At 41.0% G+C, this 23,780-nt stretch overlaps 1 protein-coding gene and 1 long non-coding RNA gene across 18 annotated transcripts in view; one reads left to right on the top strand and one right to left on the bottom strand.

The window, feature by feature from the left end:
• Positions 1 to 9,350, bottom strand: part of LOC134564638 (uncharacterized) — a 42,917-nt gene extending 33,567 nt beyond the window's left edge. For both annotated transcript variants that reach the window (XR_010083593.1, XR_010083594.1), the window contains exon 1: positions 9,214 to 9,350. This is a non-coding gene — a long non-coding RNA (uncharacterized LOC134564638). The remainder of the gene's footprint in view (positions 1 to 9,213) is intronic.
• Positions 9,351 to 9,790: 440 nt separating this feature from the next.
• Positions 9,791 to 23,780, top strand: part of SEMA4D (semaphorin 4D) — a 101,743-nt gene continuing 87,753 nt past the window's right edge. For 3 of the 16 annotated variants that reach the window (XM_063423599.1, XM_063423583.1, XM_063423582.1), the window contains exons 1-2: positions 9,992 to 10,096; positions 10,711 to 10,760. The gene's annotated coding sequence lies outside the window, so the exon portion shown is untranslated. Of the gene's footprint in view, positions 9,946 to 9,990; positions 10,097 to 10,132; positions 10,395 to 10,446; positions 10,524 to 10,710; positions 10,761 to 23,780 lie in introns of those variants that run through there. The other 13 variants (XM_063423587.1, XM_063423585.1, XM_063423588.1 and 10 more) reach the window with 10 other exon arrangements.

Below are 23,780 nucleotides of genomic sequence, written 5' to 3'. Positions count from 1 at the left end.
GACTGGGTATCCCTACTGCATTTGGTCATTTGAGAAATATGTCACCATAAAGGTCACTTGGATGCCTGAGGACAGGAGGAAGGAAGGTCTAAGTGTACAGGTCCATAGGGCTGTCAAGTGAGAGGAGCTGTGGACAGGCTCTTTTACACCCCCATAAAACCTGCTACTCCACAAACCACTGAGAGCAATGTGTTCACTTTCTTTTAACTCAAGGCATATACCTGCACTCAGTCAGTTTCAAATTATCATTAATCAGCACTCCGAAACTACCCTGAAGTCTTCACACACTCATTGCTGTAAGCCAGTCAGCCAGACTCAGTGCAGAACACAGGAAAAAACCCCCAAAACCTGTGTGATTTAATCTCCTTGGTCTGAAACACCAAAAGGAGTGTTAACTATGTGGACAAAAATCCTATTCTGATTTATCAGGACTTAAATACATGTTTTTAAATCACAATTTGCCTTTTCCTCTAAGTATATTTCCAGCTAGCCACTAGAAGAACAATTTCTGCTTGAGTGCTGGCTACACCTGTTTAAGATAAAGCGACTGGAAACTGGTCAAGAATTACCAGTAAAGCCCAGAATATGATAGAGGCAAAATTGGCAAAACTGAGCAAAAAACTGTGAACATTCTAAATAATGGCATTTTCTTGTGTCATTTCCTTCTGTGGGAAAGCTCTGTGAAGAGGGCTGTGTTTGCAGGGATTTTCACAAATCCTGCTGAGAAGGGAGGTGTTACCTGGGAGGAACATGTTGTCCTCCACATCTGTACTTTTTGTTAGAGATGAAGCAATTTGCCCTGAAACTTTATTCCTCCTTATCAGGTTAGGATTTTGCTCAATTTGCTCTGGTGCCAACCTGAGCTGCCAGCACACTGCTGACACTTGGGAAAAGGGGAGAGGGGCTGTGGTGCTATAAAACCCTAGGGAAAGGGGAGAGAGGTGATGAGACAGAGAGGCAGCCGAGTCTCCCTTGCACCCACAAAGTGCAGCATGGCTGAGGCAAGTTGTCTTGCACCACCCCTGATCAAATTCAGAGATGATCAGAGGGCTGGGAACAGTTGAGAGCATCCCCCAGAAATTTTTTCCCAGACTAAGGTTTGAAGACTATGAAGAGGATGGTCTTTCAATTCCGGAGAGATAAGCAAGTGCCATTAAAAGGCCCAGAAAGGGACCTTGGGAAAATTCTACTATTTGCCTTCTCCATTTAATTGAAAACAAAATAATTGGCAAGATTTAACAAGGACACAAGACAATAATGCCTCACAACTAGGACATGGTATAAATAGGCTTAAAATCCCTTGGAACAGCAGTTGCCCATTTTTAGATGTGTTAAATTTCGTTGTTTCATTGATAACAATAAGTTTCATTGCATGAAACTTCAATGGTATGTGGTACAAGTGCACGTTATGCCACCAGTCCATTGCATTGAGATTGGAGATAATTTGGCTTCTCAACTTGGCCTACTGTACCACTGGCACTGTTTTCCCCAGCTCCTACCACCACTGGTAATTTCCTGCACAAATGGGCAATCCCAGCCTGCATTTTGAATCTGTATTTAGACTTTGGAAGATCTATCACTTAGCATTTGTGAAAGTATCTGTTATATTTGCAAAAATAGCAGGCAGCTTAACATGTTTGGATTTGGGCTTGGCTTACTTCTTTCTTTGCTTCACGCAGAGACTCATGAGCGGCTCTTTTGATGCCACTGGCTTTTTCAACATTACACACTATCTATTAATTTCATACTACCAGACTTCCTTGGCTGTTATGTATAAAATGATTTCCAAGTGACTAACTTGCAGACAAACAAATGAGGTTGGGCTCTGGACCAGGTAAGGGAGCACCAGCCAGGGAGTCTGGCGCAGTGTTTGTCTTTGCCTTAAAATGATGGGACTTCATGCGGAAAGAAGGCAAGAGGATCTCTATAAAGTGTGACAGTGAGCAGAAGGTGCTGATAAGATTCTGATCCCTGAAATCTATTCAGACAGTCCTTGATTGAGCTATTTGTGCAGCTGCAAAGTCAAAGAAAAAGTGGGCACAGAAAGAAGTAAATACCATTTCCTTATCCTTTGTTATAGGGTCATTTTTTTGTTGTAGGGTATTTTTTTTTCCAATAAAGGAGTGTACACAATAGATATAGACTGAATACACAATGCAAGCAGACTTCCAGTGACTCTCAAAAGCATTGCTTTAAAGTGTCTGCCCCTAGGCATATCACTCAACGAATCCCAGAAGCTGGAAACTCCAGACCTGCCCTAACACTGAAGACATATAACAACCAGAAACAAGCCTTGAAAGCAACTTCAAAACCCTAGGAAGTCTGGGAGCGAACTTTCTTTATTGCTCCTAATGACAGAATATTTCTTATCTTTCTCCTTATCTCAGTGGAAAAACATATTTTAAATGTGAGAAACATATAAATAGCAGGTCTAGCTGACTCATTAAATTTTTCTGATTTTTTCTCTATCTTTTTTTCTCTACCTCCTGTTTTTTTCTTTATCTTGGCTATTTCTTACAAAAGATGCTTGCTTTCTACTTGACTTTCCTTTCTCTATTTTCAATCCTAAAGCCAAAACAAAGAACAGTGGCTATCAGCTAAGGTCCTTCATAATTCCTTTGTTGACATTTTTCTTAGCCTTCTTCTTACATCCCTTAACCTAAAACAGAAATTTTAAGCCTTCATCAAAGAAAAACAAAGGGTAAACATTATTTTCTCCCAGTCATTCTGGTTTACTCCTAAGGTTAGCAGCTATAGCTGTATCAGCTATACCTGATCAAATGCAGCAGAGTCAGGGTTCCTCAGCAGCGAGGTATAAGGATGAGGTTCCATTTTTGCCCAGGACATAAGCCCAAATGTGCAACACAGCCCTCCCATGCTCCTTCCTGCCTCCCCTTTAGCCAGCGACCACGCTGTGGCAGAGGGAAGACCAACAGCTGTTTGGGTAACAAATCACTTTAATGTCACATACAAGAATGCAGAACTAAAATCCGAGCTAATAGGTTTTACTGAACAGTTTTGCCAGGCTCAGCGGAGGTGAATTAGTTACCAGGGCCCAGCTCCAGGACGGCAGCGTGCACGGGTGACCACAGGCCGCACCTCTGACGTAGTGAGGTCATGAGATGCAAACCTGAGTGACCAACAGACCTCTACTCTCATTATTTCCTATCATGCTCTATTACCCTGAAGATTACCAAGGATTTTGGACACCTCATTTCTTGCCTTAGAATTTTCCTTGCTATTAAAGCATTGCAAATTTACATCAGAAAATCAGTAAGAGAAATTGTTCCCAGAGAAATAGTTAATCAAATTGCTTCATCTGTAATTGAATACATATATTTTTTAGTGTTACTTAACAAACATTAATTTTCAAGATGAGAAGACCTTCAGGATAAAAACTTTTGGCTAATGGATAAAAATTATGATCACCTTGATAATTTTAGTTCCAAAATCAGTGTTTAATCACAGGAATTGAACCTCTTTCCTTGTAAGTAATTTTTGTTAAGTGATGGAGAATTTTCAGGATAATATCAAAATAATCCCAAGTTGATCTACTATAAAGCTTTTGCTTCCTCTTCTTCCCAAACTTGTTTTACTTTTTAAAAAAAAATTCTGTATGGTCTGGCAGTTTGGCAGAAACATGAATAAAGAACTTCTAAGGAGAGGATGGTTTTAGACAAATAAAAGACTTATTTTCATGATAGCCAAACTGCTTGATGCATATTGAAGACAGTAATCATCAGTCTTTGCATTTTTCTTTCCCTTTCAGGGAGGACAGCAAGATACAGATGTATATTCTATACTCACTTATATTGTTACACAAGTCTTAAAGAAGCTATAAAATGTTCCCAATTTCTGCATGCTTACAATGACCTTTTAAAATTATCTAAGAGAGTTTCTTGTCAAAGACTAGCCTTGGTGCCTTACAATCTATCTTTTATTTTTCCTTTTGTTACTCCGTGGAACAGAGCTCTGTGTTCTCAAGAGGGTTTTGATAGTAGCAAATTGCTCATATCAGCTTAGAAAAACCCATCCTCTCTTGTACTGTATGTCCTTTTATTTAATTTATAATAGTGAAGCAATTGGATCCTTTGCTTTGTTCTCCACATAAAGTAACAGAAACCTAATAGGAGCAACCGGTGGATAGGAAAACCTTACTCTAAGGCAGGAAAAAAAAAGTCCCTGTGACAGACATCACTGAGAAATCATGACCTGGTTTAGCTTCAGCCAAAGAGGTGGTTATGAGGGCAACTTAGTTCAAGAAACAAGTTACATCAGGTTTTTGCATTCTTTAGGAGTGAGAAGGACAAGGGACGCCAGCACAAAAACGGAAAAAAAGAAAAAAAAAGAAAAAAAAAAGTTACCCAAGAAGAGGAAAGCAGTCTGCTTTCACCTTTAATTCACAGTATATTTCCACTGCTGACTCCTCATTTTATGGATTCATGCTTGTCTGAGTGTTGACAGGAATCAATTGGCTTGTCATTACTTAAGACAGATGCCCCATATAAGAAAAGGAGCAACTATAAGATACATGCTTTAACATTAATATTGTTTTTCTATCAAGGTTCAAAGTTGGGAGTCTGTAGGTTTTAGCTGGGTAATTCAGCAGAAGTTACAGTCAAAAGCACTTACAGACATTGGTACAAATCAAAGAATCCCACTAGTCTTGTGATCCTCTCCGAGTAAACTGTGTGTATGGAAAGTAACTGAATTAAAATGCTATGTTGAATGATAAAAAAGGCAGACTCTTCACTCATTACTGCGGTGATGCATTCCCCTGTATTCAGGACATATTATGATCTGAAACCTGCATACATAAAGGAGACAGGTCTGTGGTTACTATGTCTTGCAATCAGGTTTGTCACCAGAAAAATCTCTTATAATTCCACTTCTTAATTTGTTTTTGTAAAACACCATATGAAGTTATTAGTCTATAAAAAGAAGTAAGAAAAATAAGAAAACATCATAAAATATTGTAATAGTGCAGGCAATAAAAATGTAGGGTTCATATAGGAAGAATGCAAGCTTAGTATAAAGTTTATAAATGTCTCAGTCCACTACTGTCAAATCCTGTCGAATCACACTCGCTTTTCCTGTATTAACAATGGAACACCTTTGTTACCTCTCTGGTTTCATATTTATTCATGACTAGCACATGTTATCCCACACTAGTTGTTTGATATTGATATTATACATGTGAAAGACATGTATAATAGAAAACAGAAACAACTCCTGTGATTGGTGATGACTCCATTAAACAATTTTCATTAATTCGATCTTTTTGGAAATGTAATTGCATTTTCAAAAAACATAGAAACAATATATTGAGTTTTAGTTTCTTCATTATTCTTAATGTACTACATTATTGATGTTGCCTCATTGACCTTGTCCCCTGGGGTAATCACTGCTGACACCTTTTTTATTATTTTTCTCATTAATAAACATGTGCCTCCTTCACTAGCCCATGTACTTCTTCTACCATGTAGAGTGGATAAAGTGTCTTTTATCATTCATTTATTATTCATTGACTGTTGATTCTAAGTATATCCATGCCATCTTCCTATAAAAAAACACTGGAGTGGTTAGTTTCTTAATTTTGTACCCATGCACATAACTTAGGTGTTCATGTAAGAATCACAGGCTTTGTATTTGGACACTGATAAGTGTAAACACAAAATACTTGTTGTTGCTGTTTTGCCCCAAAGCAAATTATGTTATTAATGTAATTTGCTAGCAATATCTCATTTTAAAATATAAATACTGGCACAGCACCAGAATGAGGGGAATCCCTACCACTTTCGCCTACCACTTTCCTTCCCTAAATTTGTGTCCCTAATCCCTTTAGCAAACTTTCTAACAGGCTCTACTGTGAGATTTAACAGAGACCAGATTACAGATAACTCCACGGTTAGACACTAACCTATAGCGGTAGCTGCACTAAATCTGTTATTCCAAATTAGGAAATGAAAAGGAAAATATTCTCTGTGACCCTTACAGTGTTCTTAGCCACATAGATCCACCAAAGGCAGAGAAAAAGACCTTCTTCTGCCACATCATCTAAACATGCACTTGCCCTATGCTACATCACCTAAATGCAGCTGTCGGTGCAGTATTTACTTAGCTCCCTCTTCTTCTTTCGCATACAAACAGGGTAAATACAGGGACAGTTTTAAAGTCTCTGAGTGTATCCTCTACATAATTGCCATGTTTATCCATAATGATATAGGAAGTGTTCAGTCCAAAAAAACCAAAAAACCCCAAGGTTAGGAGATAAAACCCCTTGACTATTATAATTTAGTTTCACTGCCTCTGTAATTGCAAAAGTGAAGGCAATGCATTTTCTCTGCCTGATGGGGAAGATACAGAAGTAAAAGGTCAAGGCTTTATCCATCTGTGGTTGTGCCACTGACTTAGTGTATGATCTTACACAAATCACAGCTGTTGTGCATCAGGTCCTAACTAGGATAGTTAATGGCACCTTCCCGCTCTGCAAATAATTTTGTCTAAGACAATTCTAGTAGCTTAATAACATTAAACAACATTAGTTTATTGTGTAATGCCTTTAAATGCCTTTTGTGTGCTTATTTTTCTGTATTAGTTTCCAAAACTGTCATGACTGTAAAATGTATTTAAAATCCTTATTTTTATTATGTTATTTTTCCACAATTGGTAGTGAAATGGATTTTTTTCCAGCAATGTGTGCTGTTTTCCTCTAATGCTGGCTTAAGTCATTGACAAGTGATCTGAAAAGTCATGCCTTCATAGCAATATAAAGGTATTCCTTGAAACTTTGACTTTATTCAGAATTGCTCACAGTTGCATTCACTCAACCCAACTATTTATTCTTTTATTCTCTCATCCATTCATTCTCTCATGCACTCTGCTACTGACCTATACCCTGCATTATATATTGCCTCTGGGCATGTTCACTGCCCTTTTCACTGACTTAGTAAAAACCTACCACCTGTTCACTCACTCACTCTTGGACAGATCTTCCCGTGGTCTCAGACCTGGCTTCCAAGACAGTTTTGGTCTCCTCTCATTCCATCCCTACTCTGCTCCTGGATCTTCTACCCTGTAGCTTATTTGTTTGAGAATTTAATTAAGGACTGCAGGTTTAAGAGTCAATTGTCACAGCTTTCTTTAACCTCTTCTTCTTGATTAATTGCTTATTTTTCTTTCCTGGCACAGATTTCATACAGTTTGCCCAGACTGTGGGCAAATACCCATGTATATATTCAACCTCAACACATTGTCTGAAGTAAGTGTATTAGGACTGAGGCAGTCTTTCCATATTATTACTTTGCAGAAAACATTACTTCTTTTGAAGATTAGACTTTATTATGCCTATAGTAGAGGTTTTTAAAAGCATGTTTCCTCCATGTCCTTAGAATACCCACTATGGAATTGATGTGGACATGTACTAATAATCGTTCATTATATGATCTCATTGCCAAGGCATGCAGTATTTGGAAGATTATTATCTTTTTTAGGAAAACAAAATCAGTTATAATTACTGTGAGGACCAGTGTCTTCAGCCATATACCATTAGCTCACATACAACCCAGATTAGTATTGCAGACCCCTGGAAAACCTCTCAAATTTGTCTTGGAGGGCATTTGTTGTTTAGTCCTGTGAAAGACATGACTTATAATTGGAATCAAAAGGAACTTTCAGTGGTGCAATTTATGGTACTAACTGTATGTTCCCAACACTGTTATTACTAGTGTTTCTTTTTCTCATCAAATCCCATTTGGTAATATATTTTAGTTGAAAGGAGGTTCTAAATGTGACTGAGAATCTGCCATTTGACAAGGTGTAAATATCAATACCTTGTTTTCCCTCCCATCTTCAAGTCTGCAAGACTCTCCAGGTTTTGCTGAGAACAGAGATTCAAAACTACCTTATACAAATTAATAATATAATTCTTAAGAGGTCATGCTATCTAACCTGGATAGTCAGAAATAATGGAAATTTTATCTTGGTGCTAGCTTTTGCTCCAGTTCCCTTGTGCCACTCCAGGTTTTTGGACATTTGTGCAGACTGCAGGCTCCCTGGGGAAACCAGACAAAATCACTGTGATTTTCCTACTCCCAGCTAAGAACTGCCCAAGCCTAGATTTTGTAAAATGAGAGATTAAAAAAGCATCTTTGTTTCTTTCCTTGGAGTATCATTTCGTAGTTGTATCCCTCAGGAGATGCTCAGCCCTGCCTACACTAGAGGGTTTTGCTAGCATATTAATACCAGCAGTCAGTCCCAGTGGAGATGCAGGTAATCTTCTGATGGTACAAATTACAGCAATTGCCTAAATAAAACACGATAAGGATTTTTTTATCATGCTACTGTATTTGCAGCAAGGATTTTCTGGCATGGGTTCATTTGACCCTTTTTTATGCCCCTCTAAGACTCAGGTTTATCGTCAGAACTGGTTCTTCCCCTTCCTGGCAGACCATGGTTTCTCAGCCCCTCATGCTCCCCACTGCTGTTGCCCCTAGAGCTGGGTATGACTACTTTCTTCTCCATGCTTCACACCCAGTGTTTTGATGGCATTATGACCCTATTTGAGGTCAATGGTGTGATGAAAACTGATCACCCAATGTCAAGCTGGACTAAGTTAAATCACCACTTTGAAAATGTAATGCAGGAAAACAGATTTCCCACTGTTTTCCACACAACAGACTGCTGGCTATGCTGATACCCTCCTTCAAACTCTACCATTTCACAGACCCTGAAATATCAAGGTTGCTTTGCATCTAAACTTCCTTCAGCTGAGGTTATCATGTCTCCATGTCCTTAATAGGCTAGATTTCCTCAATGATTTATTCCTGACAATATTTCTTACCTACAGTTAATGTGAATTATTAGAGATTGACTAGCATGTTTTTGTAAAAATACAGTGCCGTGCAATGCTGGAATTTAAAGGTCAGCCAGTAAAGCAAGTGTCAATATCTGACAAACTAAATGCTTTTTTCAGTCTTGCTTCAATATCTGTTGCTAACCAAGCTATGGCAATGTCATGACACTGGTACCACCTGTTCCACAGCAATAAAAAACCCCAAACCAGACCCCAGTCCAAAACCAGACACCCATGTGTTGGTCCATGTCATTCAACTGAACAGTCACACCAGGCGTGCACGGACATGATGGTAATCAATAACACACTCAAGTGACTCAGCAGAAGGATCCCGGGGTGAGATCTGTGCATTTACTGACCTATTTTCTGTCCTCCTTTCATATACCGCCAAGCAGCCACCTAAGCGAACCTACGCTTTAAGGTGCAATAATTCCAGTAACGTTTGCTTTCGATACGAGTTATGCCATTCCCATGGTGCCCAGAGGAAGGATCCCAGGTGCGGTTTCCCCTGTGGTCTGCGGCGAGCGGATCCATCCTGCCCGAAACGAAAAGGCGGAGGAGGAGCAGCGGAATGCGACAAGTGGCACTTAGGTGCGAGGAGCTACGGCGGCTCTTGCACGGCCCGACCGAACTGCGGGACACCGCACCTGCTTTCGGCAGAGGCGCCTCGGTGCCTTGCCAAGCCACGCAGCCCCAGGTGGCGCGGGAGGAGCCGCTCCGGCGGCGCCGTGACCGGGCTAATGTCACCCGGCGCCGCTGCCGCTGCGGCCGCCCCGCGGGGCCGCTGCCGTTAACGGGGCCGCGGGGCAAGGCACGAGCGGCACCGAGGAGAGGTCCGCTCAGCGCCCCTGCCGGACCCCCGGGAGCGAGGGCCGGGCCCGCCCCCAGCGCCGCTCGGCCGCCATACTGCGGGGCAACCCAAACTTGTTACACACGGCCACCAACTCCTCCTCCGCTCCTGCCCTTCCCGCCGCGCCGCCCTGCCCCCGCCGGCGCGGGGAGGAGGGGGCTGCGCCGGCCCAACCCCAGCCGCGGGGAAGGCGCAGAGGCGGGCGGGGGCAGTGCGAGGGAAGCGCCGCAGACCCCCGCAGGTAGGAGCGCCCGGCGGGGCGGGCTGCGCGCCGGCCGCGGGAGGAGGAGACGGCGGCGGGAGGCGGGCGGAGGGAGCAGGAGGCGGTGGCGAGGGAGCGGTCGGCACTGGAGCAGCGACCGTCTGTGTCCGCCGCGCCTTCTCCCGCCGAGGTGGGTGCGGGGCTGGGGGACCCGGCGTGGGGGCGGGCGGCGCGGCCGCACCTACGGAACGCACTCGCTCCTGCCGCCTGACGGGGCCCGGGCCGCCGCTGGGTTCGGCTGGGGGGCGAGGGCGCTGGCAGCCCCCGCCTGCGACGCGGCCGGAGCGAGACGGAGAGGAGGAGCCTCCAGCAGCAGCAAATGAGCGAGGGCTGCCAGGTTTATAAAATCTGGTTTTCTTCCCACCGCCCCCGAGCCCCGCTGAGTCGGGCGGGAGCGACCGCACGCCGGCCGGCTGCGGCTCCGCCAGGTGCGTGCCCGGGGCGGCGATCGGGCCCCCGCCGCCAGTGCTGGCCGCACCTGCCGCGGAGACAGCGGCCGGGGCGCGCCCGAGGGTGGTGAGGACGGATGCGAGGCGTTTTCGCCCGGCTGAGAAGCGGTCGGTTTCCAAGGGCCAGCAGCCCAGGTTGCCAGGAGCGTGTCCGGGCGTTTCGGGGAGGCCGCTGTCTGCTGGGAACCGCCGTCCCGCATTCAGCGAAGAGCAGGACGCGGTACTGGGAAGCTTGCTGTCGGGTAACCGGCTGCCTGTGTTCTGAAGAGCTGATATATGCTGTTTTATTTTTCAGCTGTCAGGAGGGTTTCAGTAAGGTCTCCACAGAGGTGCCGAGTTTGCAAGGTACTGGTGAGGAGAGTGTTTTCTGTCCCCATTTGCCCCTCAGCTAATTCTGAGGGGATGTCTTCACTGCTTCCTGGAGGTGTGGGTTGTTGAGTGGTATTTTCCGCGTATACAAAACTATGCATCATGGGCGTTTAGGGGAGAAGGATTGAGTGGATAAGTGCAGCCGTGGTAACTTCATTGTTGCAGCTCCTTTCTATTACGTGACTGCCTTTAGCAGGGAGGGGAACAGTAGCTTGATCCTGCCCTGGTGTGGAAGGGAACCTGATGGATCTGTATGTTGAAGGGATTATTCAAGTCTGCTTTTTGGTTTAATGTTGAAACATTTTCCTATCTTTCTTCATGTCTTTATTATCGTGTACCTTTTGTGGGGAGTTACTTCTCCTGAAGAGGCTACATCACCTCTTAAGTTTATAGCACCCAGGTATTTCTAGTAGCTCTGGAAATCAGTGTAGTAATAAAGCCTCTTTTTGAAAGAATATTAAAATTCCTACAGTAATTAGCACACGGCTGTGACTGCTTTGTGCCCATCAGGCTCAGAAATAGCTACTGATCTCATACTCCCTTTTGGATACCTGTGTGGAGGTTTTGTTAGAGAACAGTTTAATGACTTCTTTTATTAGAAAGAGTGCGAGCTCAGGCAGTTACGCAAGTGCGCCTAAAGGAAGCTGTGCTGCCTGCATGGGTGGCGAACGTGGAGGCCGAGCCGGAGTGGGAGTATCATTTACAAACCGAGTTAGAAAGGGGCATTGTACGAGAGAACCGAGTGGCTCGCGTTAGGTGAAACACTGTGCGTACCATGTTGTCTGCCGTGCGGGGAAGAGCGTTAGCACACTGTGCTGCCTGGGATGAGCAGGCTAGGTATGGATGGCCACTCGTCATTCTTTCCGGTAGCAGAGATGAGGTGTAGGTGACTGTTTTCCACTGAAAGCGAATGAGTGGCATGGGAATGTGTTACTGCATGTATATTCTTAGAGAAAAAAAAATAAAGGGCTTTGTAAATTGGGAGCTGGACTGACAGATGAAGTCTGTCTTGACTATGATGTCTTAGCTTGTAGAAGAAGTATTTCACCATCTCTTCCCCCTCGCCTGAAGCAATTACTTTATATACCTTTTTCAATGGTCGAGGATTGCTACAGCATCTGCTTCCATTCATACCTGCCAAAATAGATCTGTAGCTGTTTTTAAAATTTCTCTCTTTTTTTTTTTAAAGAAACAAAAGCCATTGTAGCTAGTGGGGAGGGCGGTATCTACTTCCACGACAAATGAAGCGTTTGATGTGAATGGTTCTATTTCAAAGCTGTAACACTGATTCATAGGTTTTTTTGCACAGTCTAAGTACAGGTGTGCCCACAGACTTAATTTAATATGCTGTGTTGCTGTCTCTTTGCTGGTGTTATGTTTCAGTCCCCTCTCCTCCCCACCACCCCATTCCCTGCATAAACAGCTATTACACTGAACATTTGAAAATCTTTTTTGTTAACCTTGGATGGATACAGCAGTGCCCTGCCAAAATATGTGGATTTAGACCACTAAGAGGTCCTGCAAGAAGGGGAGAGGTTCTGGATGGCCTGGCTCATCCTGTATTGGCCTGCCTCGTGAGCAGCTGAGCTTCAGAGTTCCTGCTTCATGCAGCCTTCTGCTGGGGAGGAGGTGGAGAACTCGAGAGGATCTGTCATCTTCTGAAGGCCTCTTGGGTGGAGTTGAAATCTGCACTGTGCTTGCTCTGCAGTGCACTCTTGTCCTCTCTCCCAGCTGTCTTAGGGGTGTGTGCCAAATGAATATTTTTGTTTTCAAATACATTTTCTTAGCTGTTTTCTTGCAGTGAAGCAAGTGGCAGGTCTCTTTTGGTCATGTCAAAATTAATTCTTGTTCTGGGCTGCTAGCATTAGATGCAGTATTTGCATATGCCTCCTGGTTTGCAAAAGATGTTGTATAAGTTGATGTCATAATCTGATTTTTAAAGATGACATTTCAAAGTGGGACTCTAAATCAGTAGAAATAAAATCTTGGAGTATTTCTGTTGTAGTTATGTTATCTTGGAACTCCACCGATTTTTTTTTGTGTTTTAGTTTTGGTTTTCTCCAGAAAAAAAAAAAAAGATCTCAAGCCAGTTGCAATAGGGATTTTGTAGATAACAAGAATATAAAGTATTTCCCCTGAATGTTCAGAGGTGAAGTTTCTTATCCCAGGTTTTGCTGTGCAGGGGTAACGAAATAATTTCCAATGTTGATTTAACATGTATTGTAAGCCACCAGTGCTTCCAAGTGTTAGACCTTGTTGGACTCATATTCTGTGATTTAAATTATTTGAAAAGTAGTTTCTGAAAGCATTACTCATGAATAGGTGGTGGTCTACTGTGCTTCTTATTAAAGTAAAAATCAAGTACTTGTAGACATGACTGAGACAATATTTCATAGTGTTTTAAATTCTGGGTAGCATGTGAGAATAAGGTTGGAGATTTAAAGATGACAACAAAAACAAGTAAAGCAGATAGTATATTTTTGTTGTGGTGATATTTGACAATTTGGTGGGAGAGTGTTCTGTGTTGTGCCCTATACTCATTTGCTGTATGCTATGTTGATTAACTGAAGAAAGGTATGCTCAATTGGGAACCTGCATACAGGTTCAGACAAGGAGCTGGGAACTGCTTTTGGTTTTTGTTTGGTTGCTCTTTCTCTGAGATTTTCTGCCTCATGTTTTCTAACTAGTCATTTCTCTGGTAATAAAGCAGTGTTTTATAAGGCTTTCTTGATCTGGCTTTGCATAGTAGTCCTGTGCCTGAGTGTGTAGATAGATAGGTAAAAGAAGTTTATTGAAAAGAATGAGAAAAGTCCCACTTAACTTTGTGTCTTGATCTTGGGAAGTTGAAGTGGCTGAAGAGTTGCTTTTCAGTGGAGCATGTAACTGATTGAGTACCAAAGGAGCTTGGGAATGCTAAAAGGCACTGCAGCTTCCTTTTGCAGTTAACTTGTCTGTGTGTTGATATAGCTGTGCAGGCTAGATGTGGAAGCTGTTTTAATTGTTTTCCCTCTGATAGGAGGGTTTTGTGCTTGTTTCTTGGATGAATTAATGAAAAGAACCAAAAATTACTTTTTCTGTTCCCATAGCTCTTCAGCTACAAAGAGAAAAGTAGAACCTTCTATTTCAGACTAATGTGTGCTATCATCCTGGATTGGGAAGTTGTAGATCTTGCTGTCCAGAACTGGATTAGTGAGGTCTTACATTTAATTGTATTCTGACCAAAAAGCTTTTCTTCTATCTGCCTGTAAAGTTCCAGGAATGCAAGGGCTTGTTTAGCTTCTGGAGGTGCTGTGTAGCCTGCCTTCACCATGAAGGAGAATATTGCCTGCAGTAAGAAGTGTGTTGAGTTCCACTTCCAGCCAAGGGTGTCCAAGAGCTGCAAGAGCTGCTCTGCTTCCTCCTGCTCCCTGTAACACCAAGTTGTGGTGCAGTGAGCTTCTGGGTATGCCAGCATTTCTGAAAACGAAATGGATAAATATACCACAACATATTTTTTAGTAGATGTAGTGCTTTCTCTTTTTTTTTTTTTTTTAATGATGCGATGGAGGAGGGAAAGAAGACTTGTATTAAAGGAAGGGGCTGAAATACTGTTTTTCAGTACTGTAACTCTGAGACTTTTGACACATAAAGTCTTTTTTTAAAGCAACAAATAACAGCCTTTACTTCATGAGTATGTTCTGCACTGAGGAGGGGACAAAACAGATGTCAAAATAATAAAAAACTATAAACAGATGAAAAAAAACCAAATCTGCAGATGTAAGCAGGTAGGGAATTTAGGAACCTTTGTAAGGACTGTACATGTAGTTAATTGAAGACCATGTATGTTTAGAACCAAGTTTGTTGATACGAGAGCTAGTTGACACACTTTTTTGTCTTCCTCTGCTCTTCCACCTATTTCTTTTTGTCTCTGTTCATGTACAGCAGTGAACTCATAATCTACTAGGCATTTTCTGCATTGATCCTCTTAAAAATTAGTATTAGCCTATATATGAGGCAGGCTAAAGAGGCTTGAACACTGCTGCAAAATTAGTACCTGTTGGCCTCATTGCAAGGACAGGCAGGTTCCCTGTTTCTTTGCACAGAGCCTGGTTATGTGTTCCTCTGCAGGGTTGTGCAGGCTGAGCAGATGTGTAGATAATACAGCACTGGTATGGAAGTGACTTGGAAATATATGGAATTGGCAGACTAGGAAATTGTGATGATGCTTGTGCATCTGATTACTTATCTGGGAGACAGAAAGGAATATGCAAAGCAGGGGAAGGTTTATGGAGATGGCCAGTTCTACTGGGAAAGCAGGGAGGAGAGGAAAAACTTTCACAGACTTGTTTAGCTCTTAGCTGGTGTGCAACAGAGAGACCAAAGATTGCCTGGAAGCTAAAGCAGGTCTGACAGAACTGCAGCAGTGCAAGACAGGGGGGAGGCTGGTGTTCCCTGTGCCTGAGTAAAACCTCCAGGTCCACACAGATTTGCATGCATTGCAAATGGCACAACCAAGGAGTAGGGGAAAAAATGCATGAAACGTGATTATAGTTCTTGCTTTGTTGAAGAGTAGTTTTCACAGCCAGACTTTAACAGTATTTCTGAATTTTCTTCCTTCTCCCAGTGTAAAGCAGACATTCTTGTTGCCCCAAATAATTGATTTATAAGTATATGCTCGGTTGTGCTTTATTTTTTTAATAAACAAATGATACTGTATGAACTTTGTCATTGAATATACAAAGAGATGCCTAGAAATGTGGAGGCTTTTTGTTTTTTATAGAATGTCTTTGTTCTCCTTTCCACTGAAAGAGATAATGTGTTGTGATTGTGTGTTACTGGAAAAACAATGCAGGATGTGGGGAAGAGACCTAGATATGTGGAAGCTCTTGGATTTGTATTTGAATTCTCTCTCTGTAAATTGTATATGTTCTGCAGAGAATGGAGCAATGTAGACTTTTAAAAAACAAAGTGCACATTGAATTGACATCTTAAATCAGGTCATTGAAGTTGTGCTTGACGTTGGTTAGGTTTGTTGTAATTAAACTCATAATTTTGGAATATGTCAAAAGGAGCTGTTGTTTGTTCTGCTGAGCATGATATAGGCTGGTCAGTTTGTGTGAGGATACAGTTAATTCTGTAGTTTATCTCCATAAAACACATCACTTTACCTTTCTGGTTTGCAGATCATTTCTTGTGACAATGTAAAGACTAGGCTGGCAATACTTTGTGGTGCTTGGGACTGTCATATGCACATGGATAACACTGGTTTGTTTGCTAACTTCCAAGAATGTATGTTACAACAGTATTTTACAGATACTCTTCACTGTGCTTTCACCTCATCTAGTAATGCTCAGATTTGTTCAGAAGCCATCTATACAGTCACCTTTAAGAAATAAAGTCCCAGTTGTTAATGCAAACAGAACATTTGACTGTTCAGTAAAATCAGACTTTTGCTTGTCTGAAGATGTAAGGAAGACAGTTTGAGGAAGGAGGGATCATTGGACCAACTGATACAATGACAGGCTTTGGGACAATCAATATTCTCTCAACCTAATCTTATAAAATATTTATTGCCCTTCTTTCTGAGCCCCATCTTGGATGCTCTTAATAAACTCTGGAATTCATGTCAAACATTGCACTGTAGGCCATGAGATATTGCTGTGTCTAAATCTGTATTTAATTTGAGTATGGTAAGAATTGTTTGCAAAGCATTTAAGAAGAGAAGAGTGGTCTGCACACAGAAGTTAATAGTCAGGGTCCTGGTCTTGCTATCAGTTTTGTGTGGGTGGGACCTAGCTGAGGCTGGGCATATGCCTGCAGAGGTTGCCCTCTAGCACAAGTATACTCCTGACCTCTCAAAAGAACAAGATTACAAAAATCCAAACCAAACAAACCTCCCCCCCACCAAACAACAACAACAAAACAATCTAAACCAGCCAAAATCACACACAGACAGCCCTCAAAAACGAAAAACTCCAGAAACAAGCTTTAGTTGTCTGCAGACTTTAGGAGTCTGCTGGACAAATGCTGTGCTCAAAGCTTTTTTTTTTTCTCCCATATATCTGTTGTTTCTTTTCACAGAAAGTGCCTAAACTGACCAGAGGCAAGAAATTCAGGCATTCCTGTTTCTACTCAGCAATTGCATATAATTACTAAGGATTTTCTAGAGGTGCATATGTATGAACACACAGATCCCCATCTGTGTGTGGTTGTAGATGTACCCTACCTGAAGTGACCATTTTTCAGAAATTATTCATTGATCAGAGCTGTACATGAAAAGAGAATAAGTACCTTTGATGGAATTAATATCCCCACCAAGAAAGCAAAACAGCAAAAAATCTTGCAAAGCCATTAAAAAGTGTCTGTATTTTGCTCAGTGGTAGGAATTAAATTTTTTTTCCTATTAAAATCTAGTCCTACTTAGATGAGAGAATGACTGCCTTTTTCATGATTAAATTATTGGGATCATCGAAAATCTGCTGGTAAATGTTTAGATGCTTGGTCCTGTGGAAATAGATTTACGCTTAGTTGAATTTGACTTAGGTTTTACTCAGCATCAGTGAAATTGATAAACTGCTTTGAAAGGTCCCCTTGATTATCGTTTAGGTAAGTGAGACATTGAATGTCATTTCTCTTCTTTTGTACTGGCATTAGTTGTGAAGGATTGTATGATGAGTATGTGAGACCTCTCCATAGGCTTAAGAGCTTTTATCTCTACAATCTCTCTCTAAAGAATTAAAAACTAAAAGAACCAACCCATAGGTATACATTTGATATGTTAACTGTTTAAAATATTTGACTGGCTATTTTTAATGAAGGTGGAACTACTGAAATAGCTTATTTTTTTCAAATATGTAGATAAATTTGTTCTAAATGTATGTTGAATCTTATCTTTTATGTGTCTAAGGGCAATACCAGAGGCTATGTGACACAAGTCTCTTATTTCGTACAAACATGTGACTGCATAAATTAAATGTGTATATTGGGTCGTGTGTATTAAGATGTTGATCAGAACACATTCTCAGATTGTTGAATTTGCCTCTTTTGAAATTGATTTAAAATAATTATTTTAAAAAGGCAAGTGTTTGCATTTGCCTTGAGGTGTGTGTGTGTATATATATATATATATATACACATATATAGATATATACACCTCCTATATATGTGCATAAATTGTGCATCAAATGGTACATGCTGATATCCAGGAATTGCACTGAGGTTTTTTAAGAACTTGTTTTTCCCTCTTTAGCACTGACAACCACCAGAGGTAAAAGTGACCATTATTCAGAAGCTGTCTTCTGTTCTCTAATTTAATTGTTGGCTTTTATTAGAGTTCAGTTCCTGTCGCTGCATGTCTGCCTCTGTTTTTCTTCACATCTCTGCTTTCCGTCTTCTGGAATAGGATGCAGATTTATTATGTGTCAGTTGCTTTGGAAAAAGAAATTTCTCAGCAGATTATGAAATGATGCTCTTGATCAGGTGAATCTGATGGTCTGTGCAACCTCTGTTTTCTGCTTAGTGTTTGCTGAGAAGGCAGTACACTTTGAAGATGAATTTGCTGTAGCGTGAGGAATGGTGCTGAAACAGGTTTGGGAGCATGTTCTGGGAGAGTGGGCGAATGCAGCAAAAGTCAGTTGAGCAGGAGTAGTTACTGTTTGCCTGTGGAAGGTGAATGGAGTCAGCTGTGCTAATTTCTATGCAATAAATGGCCTTTGAGAGTCAAAGGTGCTAATGGGGCCCTGTCATTACAAAGCGCCCGACAGTGAAGGGAGCTTTGAGGTTCCCACAGAGAGATGCTGGCCTGCGTATTTCCATGGCAACGGCCATCCCTTACACATTTATAACCTTTGATTAAAGATACAGAGAGGAGGGGGAAACATTTTAAAAGTTACAAATGTATAGCTTCAACTAGATCTTTCATTTTAACAATATCCCTTATTTACATTCCTTGGAGTGTGGAGATTTTATAAGAAACACAGCTGTCCTTTCACTGTTTGGTAGACTTTGAGATGACATTTGGGGGCATATGTGATGTTCTGGAGATGGCTGACTTTGATCATAGCTGTACTAACATCACTCCACCAATTTAATTGTTATTTATTTACATTAGTGTATTTTGTACCAAAATTGTACTCAAAATTTATTATGTGAAAGGATTTGTTACTCTGATGAAAGCGTTTGAGGAAAAACCCCTAATTCTCGGTTGAATGAGATTCATTTTCAAAGTGAAGGAATGTGAGATAGCCTAAGTTGTAGTTTCTTAAGCAGTATATTTATTGGCTGATGTAAAAAAAACTTACACTACCATGCAGTGGTGCCCAGGTATCAGGATTGCAAAAGGAGTATTCTCTGTCCAGGTTATCTATTCTCACTTGTAATTCTTAGGTGCACCATGTTGCACTTCCTGGGAATTTTTATTGCTGAAAAGCAGCAGAATTTTACCACCCATCACTTTCCTTGGATTATCCTTGTGAAGAAGTAATTACTTTTGGATTTCACGTTTATGCTAGAAGAAGTTGAGCTGTAGTAGCAGAACTAATGCAATGGGGCCTTTGCAGAGGGATGAAATGAAACTATTTCTTCTGTGCCTTTACTTTGGACAGCTAGGCTTTCTTTTTGCTTTGGACTAATCAGTGCTGACTCTAGGTGAGTCCATTGCTGTCGTGGTAAGGGAAAATGACAGATGTTTTGTTGGATCTGGATGCAGAGTCTATCCGGCATTTTGCCATCATTTCTTTAAGAAGGAAGAGGTGTATAGATGCTACTAAACTTAGTGGTTGGTGACTGGTAATTTAAATGGACAGAGTTGCTTAGGGTTGCCAAAACAGAGTTTTAGTGCTTCAGATGTATTGTTCCGTCTGAATTGCTAAGGCTGAGCAGACTCTGGTTGCTAAGAGCCTCATGTACTGCTTCTACCTTGACCCTGAAGCAAAGCACCCTTCATGCTGCTCTTGTACAGATCCGTAACATTCCTTGAGAGAGTTTTTGGTACTGAAAGACCTGGTTGGTTACTGTGGAAAGTTCACAGTAACTATGCAAACAGGACTGGAAAGCTCATGATGCTGGGATATTTAGAAGGATACTCTCCGTAAAAGAGATAAGAAAAAGAAAACTTGGAGGAAAAATTAGAAGGTATTGCAAACTACTTTTTTTCATTTAGGCTGCAAAGGATATTGATACTATTACTAATACATGTAATTTTTTGTTAATTCCTGTGTATTTGGAATGGTTTACAGTGACTGTTGAGATATGAATAAGTATTCCTAGTCACTCTGAAATAAAAGATAACTGTTGTCTGCTTGGGATCTAAGTAAAAGCAGAAAACGAGCTCTGCGTGACATCAGGACCGTAGGTCACATGGACATGGTGGCATAGTTACAGCATTTCCATCCATTTTCATGAATTACAAAGGTGAGGTTTAGCACTCAGGTTTAGTCAGTGTGGATTGAGGTTTTTTTTTTAGTAGACAGAGGATGAGGCATTTTTTTGGCAATTTTTTGTTTTAACCAGAGTTAAACAGGTTCATTTTAAGGCCAGAGTAACTTCTGGGTCAAGTTGCTTTACCACTTGAATATAGGACGTTATGCAAGTGAACACAGTTATATCCATGAAGAGCTTGATCATTTGTCTTCTGAGAGTGCTGTCAGTAAAACACCAAAGTCACAGCCCCTCTCTCTGAGACTTTGTTCTGGTGGCTGCCACCAGAGAATAAAGCTGTAGTTTTTGTCAGCTTCTGCAGTGTGGCAGGAGAACATTCCCATAGCAGTTTTACAGTGCCTGGAGTTGATTGGGGTAATGCTTGAGGGTAGCAAACATTATTCCTTAGCTAGCTTATCTGTCAATTACAGCTGAGATTCTAACCTCTGTTTTAGGGTCCTGAAAACTTTCTTTGCAAGCTTTGTGAGGATTTCTGTCCGTGTAGAGAGAGAATAAAATCAAGCGAGATCCAGATAAATAACATTAATTGAAACTGCCTGAAAGGGAGATGGAGATGTGTAGCAGTGGGAATCAAGTGGTCTAAAGGATACTGAAAGCATGTGTTGGAGTTTGAAGAGGGGTACATAAAATGCAGAACAGACTCTGATGATCTGTGCTTCTGGCTGGAGAGATGCTGTGGCAGCTCTGAAAGTGAGTGTTCAGACCATGGTGTTTGGGCCATCTTTGAACAGTTCACCATGATCCTGAAGTGTCTGCCTGGATAAAGCTCAGCTGGAATAGATACACATGTAGAAGATAATACTACAGCCTTTGTTCAGGATTTGCAGGTTTTTATGTTCGCTTCTGAAAAATGTTTTAATGATCTCACTAGGAAGAGCAGTGTGGATTTTTAACATAGTACTTACATTACAGCCAGTAGCACCAGGAAAATGTTTGGTTAGATGTCCTTGCGGGATTGCTGCCATAAGTTCAAAACTTCTTCAGATATGATCAAATGACTTCAGCAGGCTCTTTGAGACCCTTCCTGAGGTGTTGAAAATCCTTTGTGGTTGCTTGAGTTCAAGATGTTCAAGCCTTGAGATTTAAGACTTTATAGAGTTGAAAATTGTAAATGTAGCTGAGATTCTATATTTGGTTACTCAGGAAATATGCAATTAGTTTTTTTCTTTATACATGCCCACCCCTGAGCATGCCTTCTGTTCAGACAGACGAACCTTTGGTTAGGGTTAAAATTAATCAGATATTAACAGTAAAGCCACAAGCATTTTTTATAGACCATACTATCAGAAGGTGGCATATATTAAGATTCTTGTGGGAAGCAAGAAAAAATGAAGTTTTGTTGCTGAGATACTGACAGTGTATAATGATGAATATCAATTTTAGCATTCAAAGAGGGAAAGTAAAGTTTTGAGCCACTGTGTTTGTTTAGGCAAGTCGTTTTTTTAAAATGCATTGATGGAACTGTTTGTACTGTTGGGAGCCAGAACAATGTCAGGTGGGTACTGCATGTACTGGAACAAGCAACTTCAGTGTTTCCTGAATTGTCCGGAGTAGAGGAATGTGAAGGACAAAACTGTAATAAAAACGGATTATTATTGCTTTTCACTGAAAGAGAAAAACTGTGGCTCAAATTCAGGTTAGTTTAAATTCTTGATGTTTCATTTCCTTTTTACTCCAAAGGAGTTCAGAAAAACATACTGATACCTTGCTTTTGAAGACAAATATATTCCACGGGACTTAGAAGTCAGGCTTCATTAAAATTAAAATCATTTTAGTCTAAGTTTTAGTATCAAGCTGCTTAGAAATTGTTTTAATCTAAATTTCAGAGTAAAACTGCATAGATAGTTACAACTGGTTTAGTGTGTTTGTAGTGACTGGTAAATGTATCCTGTTATATAAATCAGGTTATATGTTGTAGGTATTTCTAGTACCTATGACAAAGAGGTATTGTATATAAAGCTTGTTTTTCAGATGCCTTAAATTTCTAATACTATCATGTACAACAAATTACACGCATAGCTTTTTGTTCTCTTTGCACATTGGTACAGATTTTCCAGACTCATCATGCTGAACCAGTAGTGGGATTTGTGCCGAAGGGTTAAGTGTATAGAATAAGGGGCAAGGCATGCAATATCTGGGACAGCATCAGCAGTGTGGTGATGGTCTTTTCTGGGTGGTCTCTCTGTGGTGATTTGTATGGTCTGTGTAGCAATTGTTCAAAACTTTGTATTAGTACTTTGAGTGCATGTGTTTGTGGCAGAGGCAGGAAGTGAGAAGATGAAAGCTATTAACTTTTCATACAATGCAGAGCAAGATGCAGAATTCATCAGAGGCTCTGTTGAGGCCCAGCTGTCATCCCGTGAGTTACTCATAGGAGTAAAGTACTTGTGCTTCTTTTGGGGTTGAACTTTGTGGCAGGTGGAAACTGGAGTTCACTAAAACTGCTGTGGTAATTGTGGCATGTGTCTGGACTTTGGCTGCAACCCCCTGCTCAGCTCTTCGGCAGGAGGACAGTGTGATCTGGTCCAAAGCCTGAGGTCAGCTACTCAGGCTTTTACATCTCTGAGAGGCATGTGGAACAGCCTAGCACTGAAACTGCTAAAGGAGAAACTGTGATAGCAGGGAGAATCTAGTAATGAAATGTAATGATTCTTGTGGTCATCTGCAGAGCTGAAAACCTGTTGGTGAGGTTCATTGTTCATTGAGTAATGGCTTTGTACTTGGGGGTCATATAGACATGCATCATAGAGGAATACATTGGTTAATCAGGAAGGTGTTTCTAGTGTGAACAGGAAAAAACACTTGAAAACCTGAACTTTTCATTAGCACTTCTGCTTCCCTATCTAGCTTCTGTATGATGAAATACTGGAGTTTATTTACTTCTGGACTTGAAAGTCTTAAACATTTGACAGAACTTTTCTTGTACTCAAGGTTTCTTTATCTACTTACATTGCTGCCATGTTTCTTCAAGTATCTCAGGGTGCCTTGTTAATTTTCAGTATATAAAGCACTTCTCACTTTTGGATCTCCCAAAGCTAAGATTTCTTTCTCCATTTTCAGAACCTTGCCTTAATTTTGATTCCTAATTGTATTTGTTTTTCAGAATTTGTGTGAAAAGGTTGAAAGGTTTCTGTGTTACTGTGATGTGACATGAAGCAAGGGCAGTTTAATCTTTTGTAGTCAATGAAAATGTGAGCTTTAAAAAACATTCAGGAAACTGAGATGAAGTATAAGTGATTTTTGAGAGACTGAGGAAGTGATTATGAAGGCTTCAGAAACTGTCTTTCAACAGTCAAACTGTGCCCGATAAAGCCAAATTAGGTAGTTCCCTTTATGTGGAAAAGAGCTTTCACAATTAATGAGTTCTGTTTTCTGCACAAATCTAAAGACTTTAGGCTTAAGTGTAATTGATGGCTTTATGGTACTACCAGGGCTGTCATATTCTGGTGGCATTCGAGGGCCCCAAACAGGCAGGTGTGTTAAGAGTTTATGGTATCTAAACACCAGTGGAAAATGTGGTCACTGCCATATGAAGTTGACAGCGTGGTTTGAAACGAAGAAGGTGAGCCTCATGGAAGG

Source organism: Prinia subflava, chromosome Z (genome assembly GCF_021018805.1).
Source record: "Prinia subflava isolate CZ2003 ecotype Zambia chromosome Z, Cam_Psub_1.2, whole genome shotgun sequence".
NCBI classification, from domain to species: domain Eukaryota; kingdom Metazoa; phylum Chordata; class Aves; order Passeriformes; family Cisticolidae; genus Prinia; species Prinia subflava.
The sequence above is the reverse complement of the archived record's forward strand: the minus strand, read 5'-3'. Positions and strand labels throughout refer to the sequence as shown.